This window comes from Amblyomma americanum, chromosome 4, assembly GCF_052857255.1.
Source record: "Amblyomma americanum isolate KBUSLIRL-KWMA chromosome 4, ASM5285725v1, whole genome shotgun sequence".
Classification (NCBI taxonomy): Eukaryota; Metazoa; Arthropoda; class Arachnida; order Ixodida; family Ixodidae; genus Amblyomma; species Amblyomma americanum.
This window is the reverse complement of record NC_135500.1, coordinates 213,936,506-213,961,163: the sequence shown is the minus strand read 5'-3', so window position 1 is coordinate 213,961,163 and position 24,658 is coordinate 213,936,506. Positions and strand designations below refer to the sequence as shown.

Here is a 24,658-nt window from a genome sequence, read left to right as displayed (position 1 = left end):
TTTCAGATAGCGGAGTGAGCACGCGCATAACACGTACGGTACGAAAGCTCGTTTGTTCGAACTGAACAAAAATGGACAGAGTGAATGCGTTGTGGTCTTTGACTTCGTGAAGTGTCTTCGTGTACCGATGCGTACATGAGTAATACCCTGGCAGCGCTGCAACACGCTGTGGCGTTCCACTTTTAAAGGGGAAGCTTAAGCCTACTCCAATTTTTAGTCACTTTCACTTCAGTGATATGATACCGAAACTGATGACCATTATGTCTGTTTAAAAATTTTCGGGATTTTTTTTCCTCTCATGATTTCCTTAGGTCTGTTTTCCGAGATACCTGACGCAAAAACTTACCACTGCTATCTTTTTGCCATTGGGAAGAAAACAAGAAACAGTAGGGAGTAACTTGCGACATGCTTGGAGACAGGTTGCCTAGATTAGCACGGAATATTCACAGGGGGACAAAATAATATTTCATACAAGTGAATTTATAAACGGGATAGCAATTCTGCTGCATTATTGACTAAAATATATTAGTGGTTAGAGAACAGACGAAGTTTCAATAGCCTAAGGTGATTGCTGCACACTTCTTGTTCAGACCTTGGCACACGCGTAAAAGAGGTGGAGCATCTTCATCGTAAGGTGTATTGAAGACGAGCCTTTGCAAAACTTATCATTAGCGTTGAGTGCCTTTGAAAGAATAGAGAAAGAGTCGAGACAGCAATTTCACGCCAGCTAAAAATCCAGGATTCGACGGGAAATGCCATCTCGAACCCATTGCGGAGTAGCAATGACATCAGAAGCTCTGCCGATGGGTCACTAGGACACTCCTCACAGCGTTAGCTGACAGCCAGCTTCGAACCGGCACCACAGTACAGGACAGTTTGAAAGCTGGGCGTTAGACGCGATATTCGACATTAATAACGAATGCTCTTTTGTCTATCACAAAAAGATATGAACTGGCACGTACCCGGGACATAACAGATGCACCCATTTCTTTGAGGCGGCCCCCGACAGGTCGCCTACTTCTTTTTTTTTTTTTACGTCGCTTGATTTCCCCGCAGTTTAGGCGAGTGTTTCTTGTGGTATTGTTTTTAGAACACATCGAAGCAGGCTAGTTTTCTTTAGCTAAAGCTGCTGCTTCGACAAGAAAAACAAAAAAAACTGACGACAAATTGAGGTCTCGATTCCACGCTGGTGTCAACCCTCCAGGCTTGAAATTTCGGGCCGAAGCTCGCTCGCTTATAATAGGGTGAAAGACATGTCCGCGGGAGCCCTTGAGGGCGTACGCGACAGCTTTTGGCGCGTTTATGCGTTTTCGCTGTATCCCAGAAATACCAACTTTCTTCGGCTCGGGGCACTCACGAGCAGGTCTTTCAGCGTGGGCTCGTGTCATCGAGCCCCTCGAGGCGGAAGAAAAAAAGAGAGAAAGAGAGCCTATGGATTCCACGAGGAAAGAGTTCAAGAAGGGAGTCGCTTCTTTCGTGTACCCTCTTTCCCTACATATGCCTGCTACCGCTGTGGGCCATCCCCCTTTTTTGGCCCTTTCCCCGAGCTTCAATCGAGGCAGTGGCTTCGTTTGATTACGTGCCGCGGAATCCGAGACAGTGAAAATATTCCCGCTTTTCCATGACGCTGCTGCCCGCTTATTTTCTTTCCCGCTCACTTTTTTGCTCGTCGTGTTTATTATTCCCAGGTCGATATTGGGCGCGCCAAAGTTTAGATGTTTCTGTCTTCTTTTTTGGGCGAGCTTTTCCGCGGCTCTCGTTCTCATCCCCCTTGAGTCGGTCGATAAAGGGAGGTAGCAAAGCGCCTTTTCGCCTTCCGTCCTCTCGATCAAGTCTTAACGCTGGCTCAAGGGGGAGAAGATAATAAGCGAGCCAAGAGCGGGCAGTCCTGGCACTATATAACGAAGGTATCGCGTCATCTCAACGTAATCGCCCCGGACGATTCTCGAAACGTTCCAGAAGGCGCAGCTGCGTAGTTCCTCGTTCGCACCCCTTTTTCTCGCGATTCGACGACTTGCCACGAGCAGCCGTCACTGGCACAGCCTCGACTGTGGGACGTTTCTGTAAGCCTTTGTTTTAAGGAAACAACTGCGTTAAAAAGATTCCTCTCCCGGCTGGTTCCAGAGTTAGCCATACGGGGCAAATAAATCAGCTGGAATGACAAACGAAGCTCAATAATTGTGTACGCTGCGAATAATGTTTGAACGGCAATGACGTCATTAGGAACCCACGTTATTCTGTTTACCTCGCCCGATACACGCTAAATAATGTGAATAATGTGTTTTTCCAATGACCACAACTCCACTTTTGGTGTTGTAAATTTTGCGCTGTATTGCAGAGCATATCGTTCTTTGCCTCATTCAGGTCAAATAGTTTAGCTTTCCGAAAGGAAACTGCCAAGCATTAGCACTCTCAGGTGTTAACTAAGGCGTGAGCAACAGCCACACAAATAAAAACTCACAAGACCAAAAGCAACATACTTCTACGTTTGTCCAACGGAAAAACAGGTCTGAGTATTCTTTCTCACTGAAAACTGAACATTTGGATAGATTTTCTTGTCTGGTTCGATGTGAGAACTTCTAGCAGACTGTGCGACACCTCCAGCCGAAACTATTTAATTTAAAGATCTCGACGTTTCGGGATTCCTCAAGGGTGACAGGGACTGTTGGCTTGCGGCTTCAAGTACATGGCGGGGAGGAAAGGACGTTGTGAAAGGTGTGAGAGGGCTGGGACTTGGTGTCCAAGGCTGTGAGTCACGTTGCCGGGTTGTGCGCATGGAATGACCACTGGCGTCTTTTCTTTCTTGCGAAATGAGGGAGCGAAGTCCCTGCGCGTACGCAGAGGCAAGGTTGCCTCGACTGCGGTTGACGTTGCAAGAGATTTAATGTGCCAAAAATCAAGTAGGAGTCATTTTAAGTAAATGGTGTCGGTTCAGAGGAAGGTGGTTTTTCGAAGTTCATTCTATGGTTAGCGCCTTCGGAATGCTCGGCTATCGGGTAGCGTTCTCTTGCGAAGTTGGCGCGTCGTTCTTGTGCTGTCGTGTTCATTCTTTTGGATTCTCAGTTTCGCCGATGTAGCTGTGCAGTGACTAATTGATCATTTTTAGTATTCAAGGTTCAAGGTTCATTTATTACATGTTTATGGTACAAGGTTAGAGAAAAACATTGGAATACAGAAGGAGGTCCCAAAGTCAGAGACTGTGGACGGGACCTCCTGTAAGAACAATTGTAAAAATGAATTACAGACAGCAGATGCAAAAAAAAAAAATTAAAGTTGTTGGCATCATAAATGAGCGGTGAGTGAAATACGAGAAATAATGCAAACCCTTATTTGAATGAAAAATGATTACACACCTAATATCATACAGACCATACTAGCTTACAGGGTACCTACGGCGGGCAGAGCTCATTTTTCATTCAAACCATTCGTGTTTAATCCGCACCAGAGAGCACGTGTGCCTTGTTGGGAACAGGCCCAGTCTGCATATACGTTTATAGTCACGCTTATCACACGCAAAAAAATGAAAACATGCGCAATAGGCAATGATCGGTGCTCCAAAACCATCGGCGCCATCGCCCGTGGTCCCATCGCCGTCGTCGCAGCCGCGCTATCGCGAGATGTCCACCATTAGTGTGAATACGGATGCGGCCAGTGAGCCTCAACGGCGCGCGTTCCTGCATCCCCTTGCCAGGTCTCCAATCTCCTTGTCTTCCATGTCCTCGCTTCCTCGGGGTCAGTTTTCCTTTGGGCTAATCTTCGAAGAGCCCGGCCGTTTCTTCTTCGTTGCTCCCCTTCCACGCTTTCATTAACGACCTGGCCTTGGCCGCCCACTCGAAGGCTGCTGCCGGACGAAGTGGCGACCAGGGCGGCGCGCTATCCTACGCCCCTCGAAGCCTGCATTCCGGCGACGGTGCGGTACACTGAGCGCCCCCGTCTAGCCGTGGGAGGAAGTTCTTCCTTGCCTCATCGCTTGCTGCGGAAACATTAGGCGCCATTAACGTGTCCCATCGTCTCTGCCTCTTCCGCATCCGCTGCTCGCATGCGACATCTCTCCTCCGAACCTGCCTGCGCAAAGATTCTTTGCTTCTTTCGTTCTTCGCGTCTCAAGTCTGTTGTCATAGATATTTTTTTTCTTTTTCTCGAAGGAAGAAAAAAAACCGGAAGTGTTGATGACGAAACGTGAGAATGCGGCCACGTGTTATGGTTTCGCTGCCCACAGAGGCGTGCACCAGGCACCAAAGCTGCGCTTACGTGAGAGCAACGACTAATTAGAAGAACTTCGCGCTTTGCACGTGCAGCCTCCAAAGGCCGCTGACACACCGCCGTGCCTGCCAGGTGCTTGTAGCAGGTTCAGATTTCAGAAGCCACGTGTGGAGGCCTCGAATACATCCAGAGGCCGGAGTAGCGAAAAAATGATCTCGCTCGAGTTTCCGTTCCTTTCCCGATTCTCGATGGCTGACATGACCGGTCAGCGCTTGTGCGCCGTCTAACCATGAGCTAATGGTTATTTTTTTGTCACCCTTCTGGACAGCAAACTTTCTCTTCCGACTGCGCACCAAAACGTAACAAGAAATACGGGAGAATAAAAAAACATCTCATTTTCTTTCATTCCAGCCTAAGCACACGTCCCATGGCACCCAGTGTATACATTCGCCTCTCTATCCAGCGCAGCGCTCAATTTCATACGAGCTCGCCGGCTGGGAGAAAGTATTTGTTTTCATGGAACCCGACCAAAGGTGCAAGTAAATTCGGGAATTTTGGTGAAATTTTTGACAGTGACAAAGAGAAAAATAAAAATAAGAAAAACAGCGATGCCCAGGGACGCAAAGTATGCACACCTATCCCTCAGCCGTGGTTCCGAAACGAGGGAATAACGCTGTAAGAAAGAGGGTGAGTAGTGGTCGCGATTTTAACGTGTAGAACAGGCCTTTGATTCCTCAGGTGTGCTAAAGGAAAGAAAAATAACGTTCTTTAGAGGGGCGCGCTTTTAATGAAAAGCCATTAGCGCAGCAATGCGAATAGCGAGAGCGCCTAATTGAAACAGTTTTAATTACGAGCTGCAGTCGAAGCGCTCGACACAGCACGAGCAGCGTGTAATGTTGACCTTTCCCGTTCTTTCATGTCGTTTACGAAATTAATGGCACAAAAATAAGTAAAAAACAAGTGGAAATTCTCCAGCCTCTCTTCCTTTCCCCTTTGTAGTCTCGCCTCATTTAGCAAAACTTCCGCTGGGGTTGTGCACTTAACGTTGTCTTCTCTTTCTCTACATCTTCGCCACTTATTAATTTGAAACAGGAGTCAACAGCATCATCCCGTTATAACAAAAAGGGTAGTGGCAAAGTAGCCAACGTAACAAATTTCTCTGCTGTACCAGAAGCCGCAGTTCGGCGGATACTCGCACGTTACTTGTTTCAGTGCGTTCGTTAACCTCAGCAACGACATCAGGCACAGACGTCGGCTCCTTGAAAGCTTTCCTGTAGAGTCCTTAGGATGAGAACCAAAACTAGCAGGCAAATAAGCAAGTAGGGTCAAGAGAGATAACTCTGGTTAATTATATCTTTAATTAAGCGTTTCATATGCCGCAAAACAAAGCGAAGCAAGGGCCGGGAAATCAGTGGCGGAAATATGTAGCAGCCTTAGCAGTACTGTTCCAATTTTTCACAGGCCAACGTTAACGCTTCCCTGTAAACATTTTAAATGACTTTTCGCGGTTAACATTTTTTTTCGTGAGGGTAGCAGCGCGAAAGACGGGGACGAAAGAAAGAACACGACAGGAGCTCTCGTCCGTGTTCTCTCTTCCGTCTCCGTCTTTTGTGCTGCTACCCTCAAGAAAAAAATGTTAACCGCGAAAAGTAATTTACAATGTTTACAGGGAAGCGTTAACGTTGGCCTGTGAAAAATCGTATCACTACGCTGGTACCCTCAAAAATGCATTATACAACACGCCCGTTTAGCAATTGTGTGAACATTTTTCTTCTGTAAGCAATATTCGCTAACACGCTGCTCTTTGCCCGACAGATCCCCCCCCCCCCCCCCCCTCAAGAAAAGCCCCTGCGACAGACTTTTGCTGTTTCAAATCAGAAGCAATCATGTTTCTGCAAAACCTTCGTCATGTGGTGGCCCGAGGGACAAAGGGCGAATCATAAAGACGGCAGCACTGTACAGCGCTGGTGGTTAGTCGGCAACCCGCCTGTACTTTTAGGTAACGCAAAAGCAGCAAGTTGTTCTAAGCGGAAAGCACCCATCCGATGGAAGGTCGCACGCTATCCAGACTCCAGCAATCATTTTATAAATTGAACTGTTGCCATCAAACAAACAAAAAATGAACGATTTAACGTGGTTAGGCCGAATGCGAATCGGTTGCGCTCGCAAATCAGTTCTCCCTTCGGTGGCGGCTTCAGTTTGAGGCTCTGTTTAAGAGGGCAAGGTGATAGAGGTGTGTTCTGGATACACCGCCCACGGATGGAAGTTGATGTAAACAACGACATCCGCCGCGCGAGAGAATGGTAGTCAACAAGCGTGATGTTCGACTGTAACAGTGAAGAAGTGGTCTAATGCAGTGGACAGCAAAGCCGATCGGTTCGCGCCGCCGAGGATTAAAAACCATCCCCCCGCCGCCATAGCGTGTTTTGCCATAAAGTGTTATGCATAGCCGGCCATAAAGCGTATAGGCAGGCAACCTGCCCACCGTGACAGGCGGGGCTACCTCCCAGAGGCTTCGGACAGACAAACATCGGCGAAATCTGAGGTTGGGGTTTTAGAGCTAGCTCAATGAAGTAAGATTTTACGGAAACATGGGACATGCTTATCGCAAAGCGCATGAAACCCTAGCTGTGCACCCACTTTTGACTCAGAGGTGGTGGCTAGTGCGGCAACTGTGCCTTCGCATTTGGCATCTCTGACTTTTCCTCCCGTTCAAGATGCGATCGCAGCGCGGTGCCTGATCGAGACGCAGATCGGCTCAGCATGCCCTGCTACGATAAGGAGCTCAACGGCAGCAGTGGAAGACTCGCACTATTTTAACGATATCCCGCTCAGCGGCAGCAGTGGAAGCACACATGCCACTCGCACTATTTTAACGATATGCCGCTCGGCTTACGCCCGACCGCTTATTCATTCCAGCAGACCACGAGGGAGGTGCACAACGCAGGAAAAGCGCGTCGTGGGGCTTTCCGCCTGCAGCCGCTTGCTTTACACCCGCCGCTCATGTCACTGCATGCTTAAAACTCACACGTGCGCAAGGTTCGCCCGGAAGCGAAAAAAAAAGGTACCTGGCTGTCCTTCGTAGTTAATGAAGCGCTACGAAAAAAAAATAATCCTCACCCGACGGAGGAACGTAAGGCCGCACGGCCACAAATCTCTCTGTTTCGCCTCCTGGCTGAGTAGGTTTCTTTTTTTTTCTCATGGTTGTAGTCTTCAAACGCATCGCGTGTTCTGTCCTTACATCGTTCTTACACCAGAAAGGAGAAAAAAAAACATGAAAGACTCATCTGCATGCGCGCTTCCGCTATCCGCAGAGGGCATTAACCGAAAGTTAAATCTACATAGTCGCGAACCACCGGCGTAGGAACAGGCCACGAAAAGAGATCGCTGGAGCACAACAGCAAAAGAAGTTAAAAATTGGGGGAAAAAAAACAAGAACACACGGCGCTCAGGCAGGCAGCTGAGCGCCGGAGGTGGGAAATCGCTCCGACGACTGCGACAACCGCGGGCCCATTAGTCGTCGCGGCGTAGCGTGCGCCGCCGGCCCTGCAAGCCGCCACGGCTTCTGATGCACATGCGGTGGCGCTTCGCAGAGCAGCTCGGCTTCGCGTCGGGTCGCGTCGGAAATATGCGCGGTAGGCCGTGGGCTCCTAATTGGAATGCATGGCGTCGGTGCGCGGGCAGAGGCAATCCGAACAATCAGAGCCGACGGCGGATGCAAGCGGTGAGGAAGCCGTACGAGAGCGAGATAGAGTTGCCTACGCAGCAGCATTTCGTTCCGCGGCGCAAATAGGCGCCACAGTGGTTAGAGGCTAAAAGCCAACTGGAGTCTATGCTCCCAATTGTCGGCACCCGCGGATGCCCAGAATCGGTCCGTTCGAATGAGCGGGCCCGTCTCTCGGCTCGGAGTGATGAAGTCGATCGAGAGCAATTGCGGTCGAGACCTCGGATCGTAGCCCCTAAAGACGGGCACAGCTATACTGCGTGACACAAACGTCACTCTTCCGAGTAACCAATCGCAAGGTCACTCAGAGCAGTGAAGTTTGTGTCTATCCTATTCCAACTCTGAGTCAATACCACTCTTTATTCTGTTCATGTACTTCTATTATTAATTTTTTTTGCGCCACTCAGTCATTTTCGCATCAGCTGAGTCATTCTAAATCCTGCATATCCCTTATCTCCCAACAAGTGGAGCGGGAGCAGTAGTAGAGAGGCAGCGAGGGGAGGCAAGGATGGTTGGCAGGTGTGACAGGCGTAGGGAGGGGACACCTTCCATGTGTACGACGAAGGTCACCGGTTTTCGTCAAACCAGAGTTCTATGCTACTCCTATCACATAAAAAAAATGGAAGAATGGGGGAGGGCAAGAACCACGAAAAATGCTCTCGAAGTCGCCGCAAGAATCACGGAAGGGAATATACATAAATCCACGTATCACACGTGACTTAAGCCACGCATAAATGACACTTTGCGCATGCTTCCAGTACTGATCTAAGGGGGCTTTGTTAACGAATTGCTCAAGAAAATATGCACAACTCTTACATCTCAATGAAGTAATCGGTAGTTTATATAGGTGAACCTTTTGTCACCAAACTCACTGGAATCCCGAATGGAATCCTGCATTGTTCCTGTGTTCCTTGGAGCGAGAACTATTGATTTACAGCCGCCGGGGGAAAAAAATTAAGCACATCCTCAAATCAATCTCGAGCTGATCTGAAGAGCTAAAGTACAGCTTCTTCTTCTTCTTCTTCTTCTTCTTCTTCTTCTCCTCAAGTAATATGGCCAGCTATTGCCATATCCTCCTCTTTCTTTTCTTCCCTCCCCTCTTCAAGCCCCTTATCTATACCTCATGGCAAGGGCCATGAGGTATACATAAGGGTCATGAGGTATACATACATAAACTTTTTTCTTTGCTCTCCCAACTTATCTTTACGTGCCTACCCACCACTCTCTCCGCTCGACCTTGATTATCCTCTCGTTCGTTGACGCCGACCTGTGGCCCACGCTGTCTCTGCGTCGGCCAATCAGAGCCTGTATTCTGGAACTGTGAACTAAGTAGACATGTCCGAATGGGCCTGGCTTAAAGCTTGGTGTGTTCTGTTGCTCCAAATACCGGACAACTTTGCCGCTGCTGTCTTGGATAGCGTCAGTTGCGTAGAAGCTCCCACCGGCTTTAAATCAAATATCGCCAGCAGTTCCTGCTTTCGAAAGCTTTAATATAAATTCTAAGAGTTCGTTCCACACGTTTAGTAACAGTCGCTTTTGAACTACAATTAGTGCTGCAATGGTAAGTGCAGTTCCAGACCACATGGCCTAATAGTAAAAATGAGTAGGATGTTTTCATGCAGCCGTCACCTGCACACTTGGAGCTCCAACCATTCGGCGCGGACCGAAGTGGCTGTGTCTACTTTGTGGCACATCCAGAGTACGCGTCCTGGATGTTGTGATCTAACAATGCCTCCTATATATACGGCTAAAGGTATGCGATGCTTCACGAGACGAAGGACTCAGCAGCATTTCTGCATGCTTGGGATGGTTTGTACTGATGACAATGCATGCCGTGGCGAATCGCTGGCGTCATGCTACCAAGCGCTCCACTGAACTCGCCTTCAGAATCACCGAACTTCTCGCTCAACAGCGGAAAACTGGCTAACGCTGCGCTTTGCGGAAACAGATGAAGAGCGGCAACTTGATCTGCAGTATGCACCGCGAGAATTAAGCCGCTCGCGTTCTTTTCGCGTTCGTGCCACTGCACAACTACTACACAGCGAACAAGGCACGACGGAAGCTCTCAATCGCGAATCCCCCCTTTTTTTTCAGTGAGAACGAACGCTTGACTTTCCGCGTTATTTTAAGGCAAAATACTTTATGGTCGCGAATGGTTGTCGAACCCGAACCTGCGCGAACAGATCAGCTTCGCTGCCACTGCGTTAAACCACTGAGTCATGGCCTCAGCCGAACATTCCACGCGTTTAAGGGCCAGTTTCTTGCGCCGTTCTTTGAATATCGTCGCTGTCATTGACTTCCATACGTGAGCAATAGTTCCAGAACACACCGCTATCGCCTTGCTCTTTTAAACTGAACCTCAAATTGAAACTGAAGCAAGCGAAAGCCGAAGTGCAAGGGTATCTGATTCGCATTTTGCCTGACCATGCTAAATCGTACATGCTTCTTTTTTTCTGCTCATGCATTCTTGGCGGCTTCAGAGAGCGACGCCGTGCAGAGTTTTTTCTGACATGAGAGTTCTATTGGCAACGCATTAAAACTGTAGCGACAAAGCGCGGTAAATTTTAAGATTATTGGATTTGGAGAGCTGCTAGGCATAGCGTGTACGCTTTCCATGGTCGCTATATGGATACAGATTGATTAGAAATCGTAGAAATTCAAGTAGGTTGGGGTTACTGACTTATAAACGAGGTTACGAGTTATTAAATTGCACGTCATGCGTTCTTTTTACCGTGTGTTAATGTTGTTTGCTTTGGATTACGTAAATAAAAGGTTAGAAAAATTAAATTCGCCAGATTTACAATTCAGCGTTTCATTTCTGAACGAAAATCGCACTACGAGCGGCTAATGCCATCTAGCTACTGCCGCCCTCCCATTATAACACCATTACGAGACGAAGAAATTTAATGCCGGTAAGAGCTTTCTGCGTTAAGCTTTAATGGCATTCGCAAGGTGCTAGACGCGCTGACTTAATGGCACTAGCCACACCCCAATGCGCAACCTACTAAGCTAGTCAAAGCTCATTCGCCCGTGAAATGCCCACTCACGACCATATTACGCACGCAGAAAAGCATGCAGCTTTGTTAGTAACAACTTCCTATCCAGCACAAAAGGGTTTGTTCATAAATTTCAGTCAGATGAGGCACCACTACGGCATTTTAGTTGTGAATCGCACCATTTTTACAGCCACTCCTCATAGACACTCTCGGCTCCCCTACTCTAAAACTCTACTGTTCTCACGGGGCTCTTGAGGGTGGCGTAGTTGTGGAAGAGCACATCGACTGTGGCGATTACACGGATGAGATTGCAGGGCACAACCCGAGCGCTGATTCACGAGTGTTTCTGAGTGCCCAAACTGTGGGCTCTTAGCTATTCTACAACAGCGAATGCACGGCCCGTGGTTTCCCATTCTTGATTTCTTAGGCTACTGGCAGAACAGGAGAGTGACGTCATCGTCCGCAACGACGCTGGTTATTCTTACTACGTTTCCTTGCCTCGCGTGAACATAAAAGCGCGAGTTATCAAACGCCGTCAGCGTTTTCGAAGGGCATAAACAACATGCCTGTATTCATTGCTGTTGGCAACAGAATGGGCACGAACACCATGCAGTGTTTTCATTTATTTTTTTCCTGCTGCTTCTTATATGTTTTTTTTTGTTTTTGTCTGTCTCTAAAGCCACAAAATGCAATCGCATTAGGTAACTTACCTCGACAACGCTGATCATGGAGACGTCCCGTAATGTTACTCGGTACCAAAGTACAAATTACTCAAGGCGCCCTCTATGCAGTATCTGTCACTGTACTTAATTTACACTTTGTGTGCTTCTTTTCTAGCTTTTCACTCAAATTTCACTCCAAGTTTGGATGCAGCGGCTCAGTGTTTGAGACACTATCCGTCTGAACAGATGTGGGACTGGTGATTTGTAACTACGCTCGTTCTTCTTTGCTGACTCTGATGGGCGGAATAATTTCCCTCGCAAAAGCACCTGCATGAATGGTTTAAACAGAACAAAAACTGACACATTATTTGAATATCTGCGACGCTTAATGTGGCGACGCCTGAAGCGGTAGACGAGCCTTCGCATCCACCCAAGTTTTAATAATGCAGAGCGAACAAAGGGTATTCCGCTCAACAGGGAAGCTGCTTCTTTCTCCTTTTGTTCTTTTTTTTGTACACTGATGCAGCAAGACAAGCGACAGAGGCGATGTGTAGTGTGTTGCGCAACAGCTTAAAAGCGAGCGTTAGGTAACAGGCGCATAGCAACGCTAAACAGGCCACGCATGCTAGCAGGTGCTTGCTCAGGAAGGAAGGCAGAACGAGGACAAAATGGAGAGCTCGCTCACGCCAGGCATCTTCCCCAGCTCTCCATTTTCCTTACGAAACAGCCGGAAATTAAACACGCTCAATTCGGCCTCCCGCAACAATCGCGTTTTCTAGGTAAGGCTCCCGCATGTCGACAGGGCGGCGTCCTTATTACACATTCTGCTCCGCATACTCGCGACGATCGCAGAGATCATATTTCACAGCTCGAAAAGAGCTCCATATAGTTCCGGCGCAGGAGTTTGGTGTCGTCGGTGGCCTTTACCTACCAAACTTCCTACGGGGAAGCGCTCGCGGGCGGTAATGGCCCCGAGGCTGCACGGACACATACTATATTCAGTAGAAACTATGCGTAGAGCGCTTACCACATATCAGCGCGACGCGCCATCTTCATCTACTTGCGCTGCCCACATTCATATCACGCTGGCGCGGAGGCGAAAAATTGGGAGCTCCCGGTACATTCCCCCGCCCTCCTCCGCCGCCTACCCCCCTCGGCGCACTATCCCGCGTGGCGCCGCTGACGATGATGTCTCAGGGGCCACCGGCATGCTCGTTATTGGCCTCCCTTTGGCACCGCGTGGTGGCGCTGCTCGCAAAGACGTCTCTTCGTCCCTCTCCGCGGTGCCAGTCACGTACGGGAGCTCGAGCTTTCTCACACCACTGCCTGGCGGCTCAGCGCGCCTTCGCTCCTATGTCTGTAAGGCAAGCGAGTCGCTGAACGGGAAAAGAACCGCAGAGTTAGCGGCGTCGAGGAGAGAGTGGCGCCACTGCAGCTTGCAGTTTTTCTCCCTTCTTTAATCCTCTCTCGAGAACTGGCTTTCAACTCCCGAACGACAGATATTGCGCGGTCGCCTTGGCGGGGCCCTGAAAGGAATATGAATGGGCTTCATGTGGGAAGAGAGAAGTGAATTCGTTGAACAGACATTTGAACCTATTTATGCTGCCCCTGGAGTACGGCGAGCTAATCAACGATGCCGAAATGCTCACTTCAACACAGCACAATCTTGCTTTTTTCATTTCTTTACGCTTTATTGATTCGAGATTAGCACTGAGGAAGCGCTTGTAGAGTCCTGCCCTCCTGACCAATTATTTCCTGCGTTCCTAACTGACCCTTCGTCCTGGCAAGATCGAGTGGCATCTCTTAAAGATTATAATAATTACGCAGAGAGAGAGAGAGATCACCCGTTATTGTAAACCTAGGCGAGAGATACCACCAGACGGTGGAGCTGCTAGTCCACGGACCAATTTTCAGTAGAGTGCATCTTGAAACCGCGCAAAAAAAGACAATGGACGAGGAATAAACCAACAGGACAGAGCGCGGAACTTCAACTGGTTTATTACAACAGTGCGTCACATTTATACAATCATCGTAATCACGTGGTAACATGACAAACGATCATCACGTAACACTTGTGCGCAGGCGTGTACGAGACATCCTGCAATCTAGATATGAATACTCTTTATCGGACAGGTTAACCGAGGTTAACCTACGTCCAGATCGCCCCGACCTTGACTACGCATTATGACCCGCGCCCATCCGAGCCCTACTGTCGCTGCAAATTCCAGAGACGATATTAACAACCAGGCGAGTCCATTGCTGCTTACGTTGCTCCCCCCCCCCCCCCCCCCCCATACCAACTCACGGGGGGAGGATAGTAGCTTCGATGTCGGGGCACCACCCACGGCGAATGTGACGACGGCCGCCGTAAACACAGCGCTTCCCCTGGATATCATGCTACGCGGCCGATCCGTCTGCGGCATACGCAACGAGCTCGCTCAGAGCGTCTGTTAGCCGAAAAAAAACATACGTTTCAGAAGGCGTTAACCCTCGCCGAGAGGGCGAAAAGCGCTGCCCTGCAGCAACGCTAAAAACGGGAGATAGAGGAGAGCGAAAGACAACCCAGAAGGAAGAAGGTGCAAAGAGAGAGCGGTTCACTCCACGCAAGGCGCCCTCCTACTCACGCGACGACTCGCATGACCTGCGTGAGTGCAAGTTCCAGAATGCTGCATGCATGCACGGGATCTGAATCCAGTAAGAAGCCTGCAAGCATGTCCAACGTTCATGGCGCCACAACGCGTCAACGGCAAGATTTTGGAGTTTGAAGGTAACACGAGCAGTATGTTCGCTAATCAACGAGGAAACTGCGAGTAGAGTTGGCCTACAATATAGCCACCGCTAGCACGATCAGACTTCAACACTCACACGACGGATGTACAAGTTAGGCACAAGTAAAATGACTACGTTCTTCCGCTGCATGTCGTGGAAGGCAGCGGATGCAACCTTCTTGGACGTGACTGATTCAGTGCACTGAACGTCCGTCTGCAAGGCGTAAATCAAACGCAAGATGTAACGCGCACCACGCACACAGTGCTAAATTGCCTGCTAGAAGAGAATGTCCGTGTTTCTGATAAAACCTCTTAAGCCACACGGAACCACCAGTTCACACTGAGCTCGACCCAAACGTCCCATCTTGTTTTTGCGAAGCTCGAGTGGTTCTCTCTGCATTCATCCCAGCTGTCAAGGAAGAGTTGGATGTTTGGAGCAACAGGGCATTCTGACTGGCCGACATCCTTGGCAATGGTTTGCAAAAAGATTCTATTGTTAAGGCTGTGTGGCGACTACAGCAGCACGGTAAATGCGCCATTCGTGAAAGCGGCATATCCGGTTCCAGCCACTGAATAGGTGCTGGCTATTTTCATAGGTGGAACAGTTGTTTCGATGCTTCATCTCTTTGAAGCCTACCAGCGACTTCCGGTCTGTGATAACACAGTAAAGGCACTGTCCATGAACACCTTGAATTGATTAAACGCACTCAAAAGACTTCTGTTAGGAATTTCAGCAGCATCGGTGATATTCCAGCGGCTCATGGAAACAACTCTTGCCGGAATACAATTAGAACCAGCTTGTGCCTGGACGATGTAATTGTGTGTGGAGAAGAGCCGCAGCAGCACAGTGAATGGCTGGACCAGGTACTATCAAGATTCAACCGTACGGGCCTTCGCCGTCAGAAATACAAATGTTGGTTCAGGGTAAGCAATGTGGATTTCCTAAGACAGCGCACTGATGAATAAGGTGTACATACACCTGGAGCGAAGGTTAACGCCATCGGGAATGCACCAGCAGCTACAATTAATGTCGAGCTCCAAGCATTTTTACGGTTGCTTGCTTTGTACGACCGCTTCCTCACGGACAGAGCGACAGCGGCGCCACCACTGCACACGCTTTTGCGCAAGGAAACGCCGTGGTTGTAGAGAAAGGGCCACCAAAAGGCATTCGAGGAGCTAAAGAAGCTAGTTCCGACTCTCCACAGGGCTTGCTCACTACGACTAACGCGAGCTTCTTCTTCTATCATACGACGCTTCGATCTATCGTGTTGCGACGTGTTATCACAGATTGACGAAAGCAGAAGAGAAGCATCCATTGCTTTTGAGTCCCGAATGCTAGGCAAAGCAGAAAGGGATTACGCACAACTGGATCGAGAAGGACTTGCCGTAATATTTTCTGTTAATATGTCCAGAAATATATAACTGGAAGGCAGGTGACGGTTATCCCTGACCACTCGCCGTTACTCAGCGTTCTGGAGCCAAAGAAGCCACTTACGCAAGTCCTATCACCTCACATGACTAGGTGCTGCCTGAACCTGTCCGCTTACCAGTACGACCTTGTTTACAGACAAGGCCGTCGCAAACAGAACGAAGATACGCCAAGCAGAATGCCACTGCAACGAGATGACGACGCGCCACCTCCTCCTAGCGATGCTCAGATGCTAGAATGCGCGATTTGTCCCCAACTTTCGCCCCATAGGGATTGCAGAGGTAACGCGTGAAGACACTACTCTGTCAGTACCTTTTGAAGCAGCCCAGCAAGGAAAATTGCGAGCTATAAAAGGCAATGAGTTCCGACCTTATGTGACGCTAGAGCCTAAGCTGTCAACGCTCCGCGGATGCTTACTCAGGAGCTCCCAAGTAAAAAATTCGGCTCGCGCACGCTCCGAGGCTCTAAAGATCATTCACTGAAGACACAGAGGCATTGTTGCAATGAATGCTCGCGAAAGAGCTTAACTTTGGCCGCCTAGTCTCAGCAAAGAGATAGAACGAACACGCTGCTCAGGAATACAGACCATGCCAGGAGAACCGAAGGACACCAGCGAAGGCGCCGCTTCCAGAGTGGCCGAGAACAACGCAGCAATGGAAGACCATTCAGTTTGCAGGACCCATCAAGGGTTGCATGCTCATGCTTGCCGTCGACTCACTCAGCAAACTGCTTGAAGTACGACAAACGACAAGCATACAGTCGAAGCACCTAATCAGGGAGTGCAGAAACAATTTTGCAATATTCGGTGTGCTGAAAAAAATATTGCGTCTTTCGTCTCAGCGGAAACAAGACTTTTTCAAACGTAACGGAGTGAAACGGGTCACAAGTTTTTCCGCACGATCCTGCCACATACGGTCAAGTGGAACGCATGGCACAAAGAAAACACCTCTATTAGACAGCGTGCGCTAACAGGACGTACACAGGAAACTTGGAGACAGAGGAAAGTGCGCTTCTTTCCTCTGTCTCTAAGTTTCCTGTGAACGTCCTGTTAGCGCACGCTGTTTAATAGAGATGTACCAACTAGCCCGTCAGAAAGTTCTGCCAAAGAAAACACCCGCCGTGATGATATTTGGTCATGAACTTCCCGCCTCACTGACATGCCTGAAGCTTTCACGCTACCAGCAAACCGACGGCAAAAGGGGTGACGGACTGCGCATTCATAAAAACCGAATCATTTACGTAAAGAACTTCGCAGGTGAGGCGACGCGGATGAAAGGAAGCGTCATCAAACACGTCGTTTGTCGGTCTTGTTGGACAGAGGTGCCGTGCGACGACACAAAACACACTCACACTGCTAGTCAGCATGCAACACTTGACACCGCTCCTGCAGCAGTGTCACCGAAGAATCGCCTCCAGTCTCCGCTACTCCCGTTATTCCTCACACATAGTCCGACTGACGATCAGCAAGAGACACCCACTACAATTACTCCATCGCGCTAAAGAAACCTCAGTACGTACATGCGCTTTCTAGAAGCTTGGAGGCAACGCAACCTCTCCAGTGGACGTAACTCGCCAAAATAGCCTAAATTTGTTGGGCCACAGCGCCGAGAACAACCTCGTTTTCGAAATTCTAAAAACTGACATGGTTATTACGGTTTTCTACACGCCTTTCAATAATTATGAAGCCTAACTGTAATGGTTAAAAAGTTAATTATTCAACATTACTTAACCAGTCTGCTAGTTAGTACGCCTTATCTGCAATCTGATGTATGCATCGCTGACAATGCTATGCCGAAAAAGCGCTCCTCTAACTCAAGAAGTCTATTTTTAAAAATTGTGTCAAATCTTAGATGATCCACCCTGTTTGTCAATGCTGTGAACACCTCTAGCTTGTCTTCGCTTTTCCACAGGTACTCTCGACGCTGAAATAAGGGGGCAAGTGGTGTTTGCCATATTTGTCTCTTTTTTTGCATTCAGTACAGCACCTCACAGACGTCCCGTCTTCCGAAACCAGAATGAACTTGCAAGGCAGCGCTCAGTAAACGGAGACTTGTGCGATCAAACGTGAACAGCTTCGTCAGTTTTGCCGCCAATCGACCACAGAAACATTTGCCTCTACTTCCCTGTACGTTACTTCAAAATAAACTTGGCATCTGTACTGAAAGAGCGGTTAAGAACACTCTTGAATTTCATACACAAGATTTGGAGCAGCGGCTCGCACTGTGGCACTGCGTACCAATGCTGTTGGCGACGGCTTCTAAGCCCAGAAATCACGGCCATCCAGACGCCACATATTGGGGACAGTGCCAACTGCTCTCTGTAAACAGTCTGCAACAGCGCTCCCGCAATGGCTACGGCGAACATCGAACTTTAATACAGATAACACAGACGAAATGTCACTCTATGGTTCGCTAGCCGCGAGTACATATGCAGTACATTCCACCTTGAGATCATGCTGCCTCCTTTGATGGAAGCGCCGCAAGACTATGGCTGCAGAAAGCTCATTAGGATGAAATTAAATTTCTCAGAGATTGCATTATTAGCACTGCAAATTATATTTGCTGGCTCTTTGATGAGGTTCGGCTAGGAGGCCTGCATATTTGATTCCTGGCACGTCGGCGCATTTTATCTATTCGCTCGACTCGGGGACTTTTTCAGTCTCTGAAGCCCATATTTAATGCATGCGGATTACGAAAGCGCCGCGCCTCGGAAAGTCTTCCCGGGGAAACTAAAACGCTTACCGTCCCGACACTTCAGGCCAAAGCGCGCGTCCGGTCAAGGAATAGATTTTCGTCCCTGCAGTGCTTCGTTAAGCCTCCACTGTGCGCGCTTAAAGTAGCGTTCACTGAGTTGAGTTCCGTGTCGGTTCAAGCTTGCCAGCTCGGCAGCCGGGCCCTGGGCGTTCGAGCCAAACATATGATACAGGAGATGTTCGTGCGATTCAGCAGCATCCAGCCACTTTCTCGGTGCTTTCACCTGCCCGCAAAATGCCGTTGTTCTAGCGAGGCCATCGATATTTCCGGGACTGATTTTTTTTCGCCATTCAACTATTGACCCGAAAGAGAGCGAAGCCTTGCTCCAAAGCGAAGTCATTAGTGGTCGATTCACTCTGCTTCAATTCGATTAAGCTCAAAAAGGCTGCAACCTACATCCTTCCTCCCTCTCGCTCTAGCCACTCACACCGCTGGCGAGTGAATCCCTGCGGTGGCGTGGCGCAGCGCATGCTACAAAGAGACGCGTTGGCCCACGTGGGAGGAGGCTCTCTGCGAAGAGAGCAGCGTTCGGCGCTTGTTCCGAGGCTGTCGGAGGCGGGAGGCGGCGGCCGCCTCTCGAGTAACGCGCAATTAGCCTTGCAAAGCGCCATTTCGCCCAACCTTCCGCTCTTGTGGGGGGAAAAGGCCGCGGCGGCGGGGAAAAGAAAAAGAAAAGAGGATTGAAAGACTTTGCCAACCCGCTTTACTCGGCCTCTCCCCTCTGCTCCCTCCGTCGCTTGCTTCGCTTGGCTGGTCTCCCTTTTACTCCCTATTAAACCATTTATCAAAGTTGGTGGAACCCGAACTCCGCGCGCGCGGGGTGTACGCGTTTCCAGGAATACTTCCGAAAACCCCGAGCACGCGAGGGGCTACCACAGGGCGCAACGCGTGGATGTATCCGTTTGCTTCGGCCTTCCAGTGCTGAACCTTCGTTTCATCATCAATGCGCATCGCTTTCCCCAGCTCTGCACGGTTCATCTTTCTTTCTTTCTTTCTTTCTTTCTTTCTTTCTTTCTTTCTTTCTTTCTTTCTTTCTTTCTTTCTTTCAGCCTCTCTTTCTTTCTAGGAAACTGCGCACCTCCTTTCTCGCTCGCTTGTTCGCTGTCGTTTAGGCCGCGCCGGCATTGTTCGGCTACGAGGCGTGAACCCTGACCGCGCTTGGCGGCGCGGCGCATTCAAATTCGTGACGGGTCCATTACGAGCCGCGGTGCGCGAGCGCCGGCCAATTAGAATCTCCGGAGCTCATTAGGGAGACTTCTCTCACCCAGCGCACGCGCGCGTATCAACGCGTTTCTCCGAGCGCCAGCGCTTCGTGTGTTTCGACGTTTCGCGGTGTCCCTTTGCTAACGCACCAAAGTCCCGAACAGGAGAATTGTGTGCGTTGCGGCGGAATAAATTGCCCAAATCAGCCTCGACTGCTGCGAACAGAGAGGGCCGACAATGCCACAATCGTGGTTATAATGCGAAGCACTCCGATGTCTGTGAAAACTGTCGTGTTTTGTGTCGGTCCCAGGGACGAGAGAGACAGGGGGCTTTCTTTCTTGTATTAATTCCACACTTGCAACGAAATGAATATTTGATGTCATTGATTACTGCAGTCCAAGCTTTTGGCTGAAAGGATGTTTTCTCGTGTTCTGGTGTTTCACTCATTGTTTGAACGTGTTTCAAATGTGTTCCATTTATTTTTGTTTCTTCCACTGTTTCGTGATGCAGTGGAGGGTATTTGTTACGAAGCTTCCACAGATCTTGCAATGCCACTTTCGCTCACATCTGGATTAATGTACGGAATATAAAAAAAACACTTTCGCCGTCTACTCACGCTTATGTCGGAGTGTCAGTTTTTCTTGATTCGAAGGCAATGATGATTCCAAGGAACTGGGCCCACAGGGAGTTATAGATCTCGCTACAATAAGCTCCTCAGTTAACCACAAGCGCTTTAGGCGAAGAAAAGCGTAATGTTTTGCCACGAGGTGTTTGCAATGAAAATAGTTCTAACCAAAGCCGTTAATCAACGCCACACAAAGCAGGCTGCAAATGCAGAACAACGACAATACATTGATCTTAAATTAAATGCCATGGCGTTATCAATGCTTACGAAATAGTGCTTGGATATAGAACAGTGGGCTCACTCTAAGGTGTTTGAAAAAGCCGAATAAAACTAAGCCATTGAATTTTTTATGTCACGTTGCTTTATTTCCGAATAGAAGATCTCAAAATCAGCGAAAAAACCGCACAGCTGACTCGGATCTAGGCGCTACAGAGCCCCCCGCCTAGACTTGAAGTCGAAATCGAACTGAGGGCCCGCAGTGCAGGAGGGGAAGCGGGGAGTCGAAGTCGCGGGGCGGGGGCCTGCCAATGTCAGGCGACACTGCAAGGGACTCAGTCGTGGTCTCCAGGCACGCCGGCTTAAGGTGGCCCAAACTGACTGACTCCCTCACGCCATTTTAAAAGATGGTGGCAGTTTAGGGTTAGTGGTGCCCGTACAGCGCCGCGGTGAACGAAAACTTGGGTGGAAATGGTGAGATCCGGGTGAACGAAGACGGTGTTGCTGCGGAAAGGGCGAGACGTAACAGGCCGGAGGTCTTTAACACAGTCCACGGGGTGCTGCAGGTACTCTTGCGGCTGAGCTGGTAGCTGCGCTGATGAGAAGTCTCCGGGGAGACGCAAGGAACTACCGTACACCATCTCTGTTGCCGAGCACTGTAGGTCTGCTCGGAGGACGGCCGTTAAACAAAGGAGCACAAAAGGCAAGGCGTCAACCCAGTTGGCGCAGGGGAGGCGGGTAGCGATAGGGCGGCCTTCAGTTGGTGGTGTAGGCGTTTCAACATGCCGCTGGCGCATGGGTGGTACACAGTGGTGCAGCAATGCCTGGCGCCGAGAAGCAAACAGGCCGGACTTCAACTGACGCCCACGTTCTCTTGTCACGGTGCCAGGACAGCCAATGCGAGACATCGAGGCAGGAATGAAGCCGCGGGAAACAGTCTCAGCGGTGATGTCACTAATGGGAGCAGCCTCCGGCCAGCGTGTGAAATGATCAACCATGAAGAGTATGTAACGGTAATCTTGGGGCACGGGTAGAGGACCCACGATGTCGATAGGAACATAGTCGAAACGACGGTCGTGCGGAAGGAAGGCCTGGGGAGGCGTCTTCGTATGACGGGAGACCTTTGCTGCCTGGCAGGGGAGACATCTACGTGTCCACGAGCGCACATCACCGTTAATACCGAGTCAGACATAGCGCTAGGTGAGAAGGCGCTGAGTATCCCGAATGCCTGGGTGGCATATGACATGTAAAAAAAATGGAAGATGGGGCGACGTAGTGAAGCCGGAACAAAAGGGCAGGAAAGCTCTACCGAGAGATCGCATCACAATGGCTCAGGCGAGCACGGATGGGGCACAAGCCGCAGTCGGAGAGAACAGCCCAATATTGGGCAGATAACAAGGCAAAAGGCGCCTGTGTGCTGTGCTATGTCAGTGCTCGTTAAAGATCCCCAGGTGGTCGAAAAAATTCCGGAGCCCTCCATTACGTCACCTCTTTCTTCCTTTGTTCACTCAGTCCCTCCTTTATCCCTTCCCTTACGGCGCGGTTCAGGTGTCCGCCGATATGTGAGGAAGATAATGCGTCATTTCCTTTCCCCACAAACCAATTTTTAATTTAGACAAGAGACCACACGCCGCCGCCAGTGATCTCGGCGGGCGTTTCCGACCAAGAACAGGGAGATGTGCACCTCAAGGCGCGGTGCCAGAAACGACAGTGACACCAGCAGAGAGGCTGAGTGCTGGGCCTCCAAGCTTGTTGTGCGCGCGAAACAGAGCGACGGCTGGGGTGAGGTGAACGGTTCTCCTGGGGCGGTGTTGATCGATGGGGGCCTCTAGGCGCGAAATCGCCGCATCGGCAGGCGGCAAGACATCAGTGACGGACGGAGGATCCACCTCATGAACCTGATCGACGAGATCCACCAGGCGGTCGAGGGTGATGTCGCCAGCCGCCGCGTGGGCAAGGCGAATGGGCTGGGGAAGGCGTTGCAGGAAGGTCTCTCGAAGGAACGCAGTGTGGGTGGGGACGTCGCGCTAAGCGAGAAGCTGCCGCATCCGGCGCAGCAGCTGGGAGGTGCGCCGGTCGCCAAGGTCCTCCTCGGCAAGGAGCTGCTGGAGGCGAGCGCGTTCCGACGGCATGATTCTCTCCAGCACATTGGTCTTGAGGTGCTGATATGGTGCATCTCCCGTAGGTCCGGAGAGAATGTCCGAGAGCTCGCTGGCAACACCAGGAGGAAGCGCGGAGACGACCTGGTATAGTGCAGCGTCGTTTCCGAGGTGATGCGGTAGAGGTTGAACTGCGCCTCGATCTGGAAAAAACCAGAGATGAGTGTTCTGAGGCCGGAACGATGGGAAGCGAGGCTGCTGCGACGATCCGTCCTGTTCCGTTGCGGGGGTAACCCAGATCACTCACTGTGCCAGTCCTATGTCATTACTTGTAGGCTTATGCCTCACGAGCGAAGGAACGAGACAGCTGACTCGGACCGAGGACAGCAAAGAACTGCCAGCCACGGTTCCACTTGCCACAGCCAGGCTGCCGTCTTTATTTTCTTCCTCGTGCGGGTGCGCGTTGGCTGTGCTCTAGGCGCTGCCAAAAGAGGGCGCTACATTATATACCTTGCAATAATAATAATAACAATTGGTTTTGGAGGGAAAGGAAATGGCGCAGTATCTGTCTCATATATCGTTGGACACCTGAACCACGCCGTAAGGGAAGAGATAAAGGAGGGAGTGAAAGAAGAAAGGAAGAGAGGGGTGCCGTAGTGGAGGGCTCCGGAATAATTTCGACCACCTGGGGATCTTTAACGTGCACTGACATCGCACAGCACACGGGCGCCTTAGCGTTTTTCCTCCATAAAAACGCAGCCGCCGTGGTCGGGTTCGAACCCGGGAACTCCGGATCAGTAGTCGAGCGCCCTAACCACTGAGCAGTGGCAGCATGGCGTCCCGCATCCCAGCGCGCTGCGCTGCTGCCCCCTGAGGCCCCCCTACGTCCATGCCACGATGTCACGCGGCACGAGGACCGATACCACGCGATGTTCCCTAAGTCATCTCTATACTTACTTCACATCTACGCGTTACGATCCTGTGCACTCGTAATTACACAGATCGCAAGATTACCGTCATGTACTGTGTGGCTGTGTAAGCTTAAACCTCCCCCCTTTTAGGGCTGCATGTATTCCAAATGGTGTGAACTATGCACGCTTCCAGTAGCTTCCACGACGCCACACCATCTGTCGCGCAGAAGCTGCCGCCAGCCGCTCCCCACCCGTGCGAAGTTTTGCGAATAAAAATTAGTTAACTCACTCTCCGTGGTGTGCCTTTGTGATTGCGGTGTTAAAGCACACGTTAAAGGGACACTAAGGAGGGATAAAAGGTGGCCTGTAACGATATAGCGCCCGATTCTTATCACTCTTACCGAAAACAGAGCATTTATAGGCTAGAAAAGACCGAAAATATTAACCTCCGATTTACTTCGTTATAGCAAATGCGCCGTAGATGCGCCGGAGTAACATCAGATCGAAGCTGCGCAAGATGAAATCGACAAACTCAGAAAAGTTCCAGACACGGGATACGTTCCGTAGCATATGCGCCGAGTTCCAGTCTTTTCTTTTCAGTTCTTTTTTCTGCCACTTCTTTTCTTTGTGTTTTGATGTGCTCTCATACGAAAACAAAGGGCGGAGTTGCAGATGGCCTATTTCGAAAGGTGCGTTTATAGCTGGTCTTTCGGCTCAAGACATGATTTTGCTGTTCCGGGAGGGTTCGAAGTCTTAGAAAAGACTGCGCAGCAAGGAAGCCTGCACTTTTCAAGTAGCCATTCATTTTATTCCACATAGAAACTTGAAAAAACGACGCTAGGAGAGCTCCCGTTGCCAGTCGGATCCCTTTATGGTGAACCGAATCTAAAACTCTCAGTTTTGCCATCCTGTTCCTTTGTTGATGGGAGGCAAATCAATGTACCCACGGCAGTTTAAGGGTGTTCTTGAGTCTGTGCTGATCTTCAAACTCTTAGGCAACTGTAGTTCTTTAGGGGATTGGTCCGAAGCCGTACGAAAGAAGTCCGTCTCTTCGGTGTGAAAGGGGGGG

General features: G+C 49.9%; 1 protein-coding gene across 1 annotated transcript in view; it reads left to right on the top strand.

Annotated features, from left to right (window-relative positions):
- The window catches only part of LOC144129294 (glutamate receptor 1-like), a 229,833-nt gene that overhangs the window by 104,262 nt on the left and 100,913 nt on the right, over positions 1-24,658 (top strand). The gene's annotated exons all lie outside the window — the stretch shown is intronic.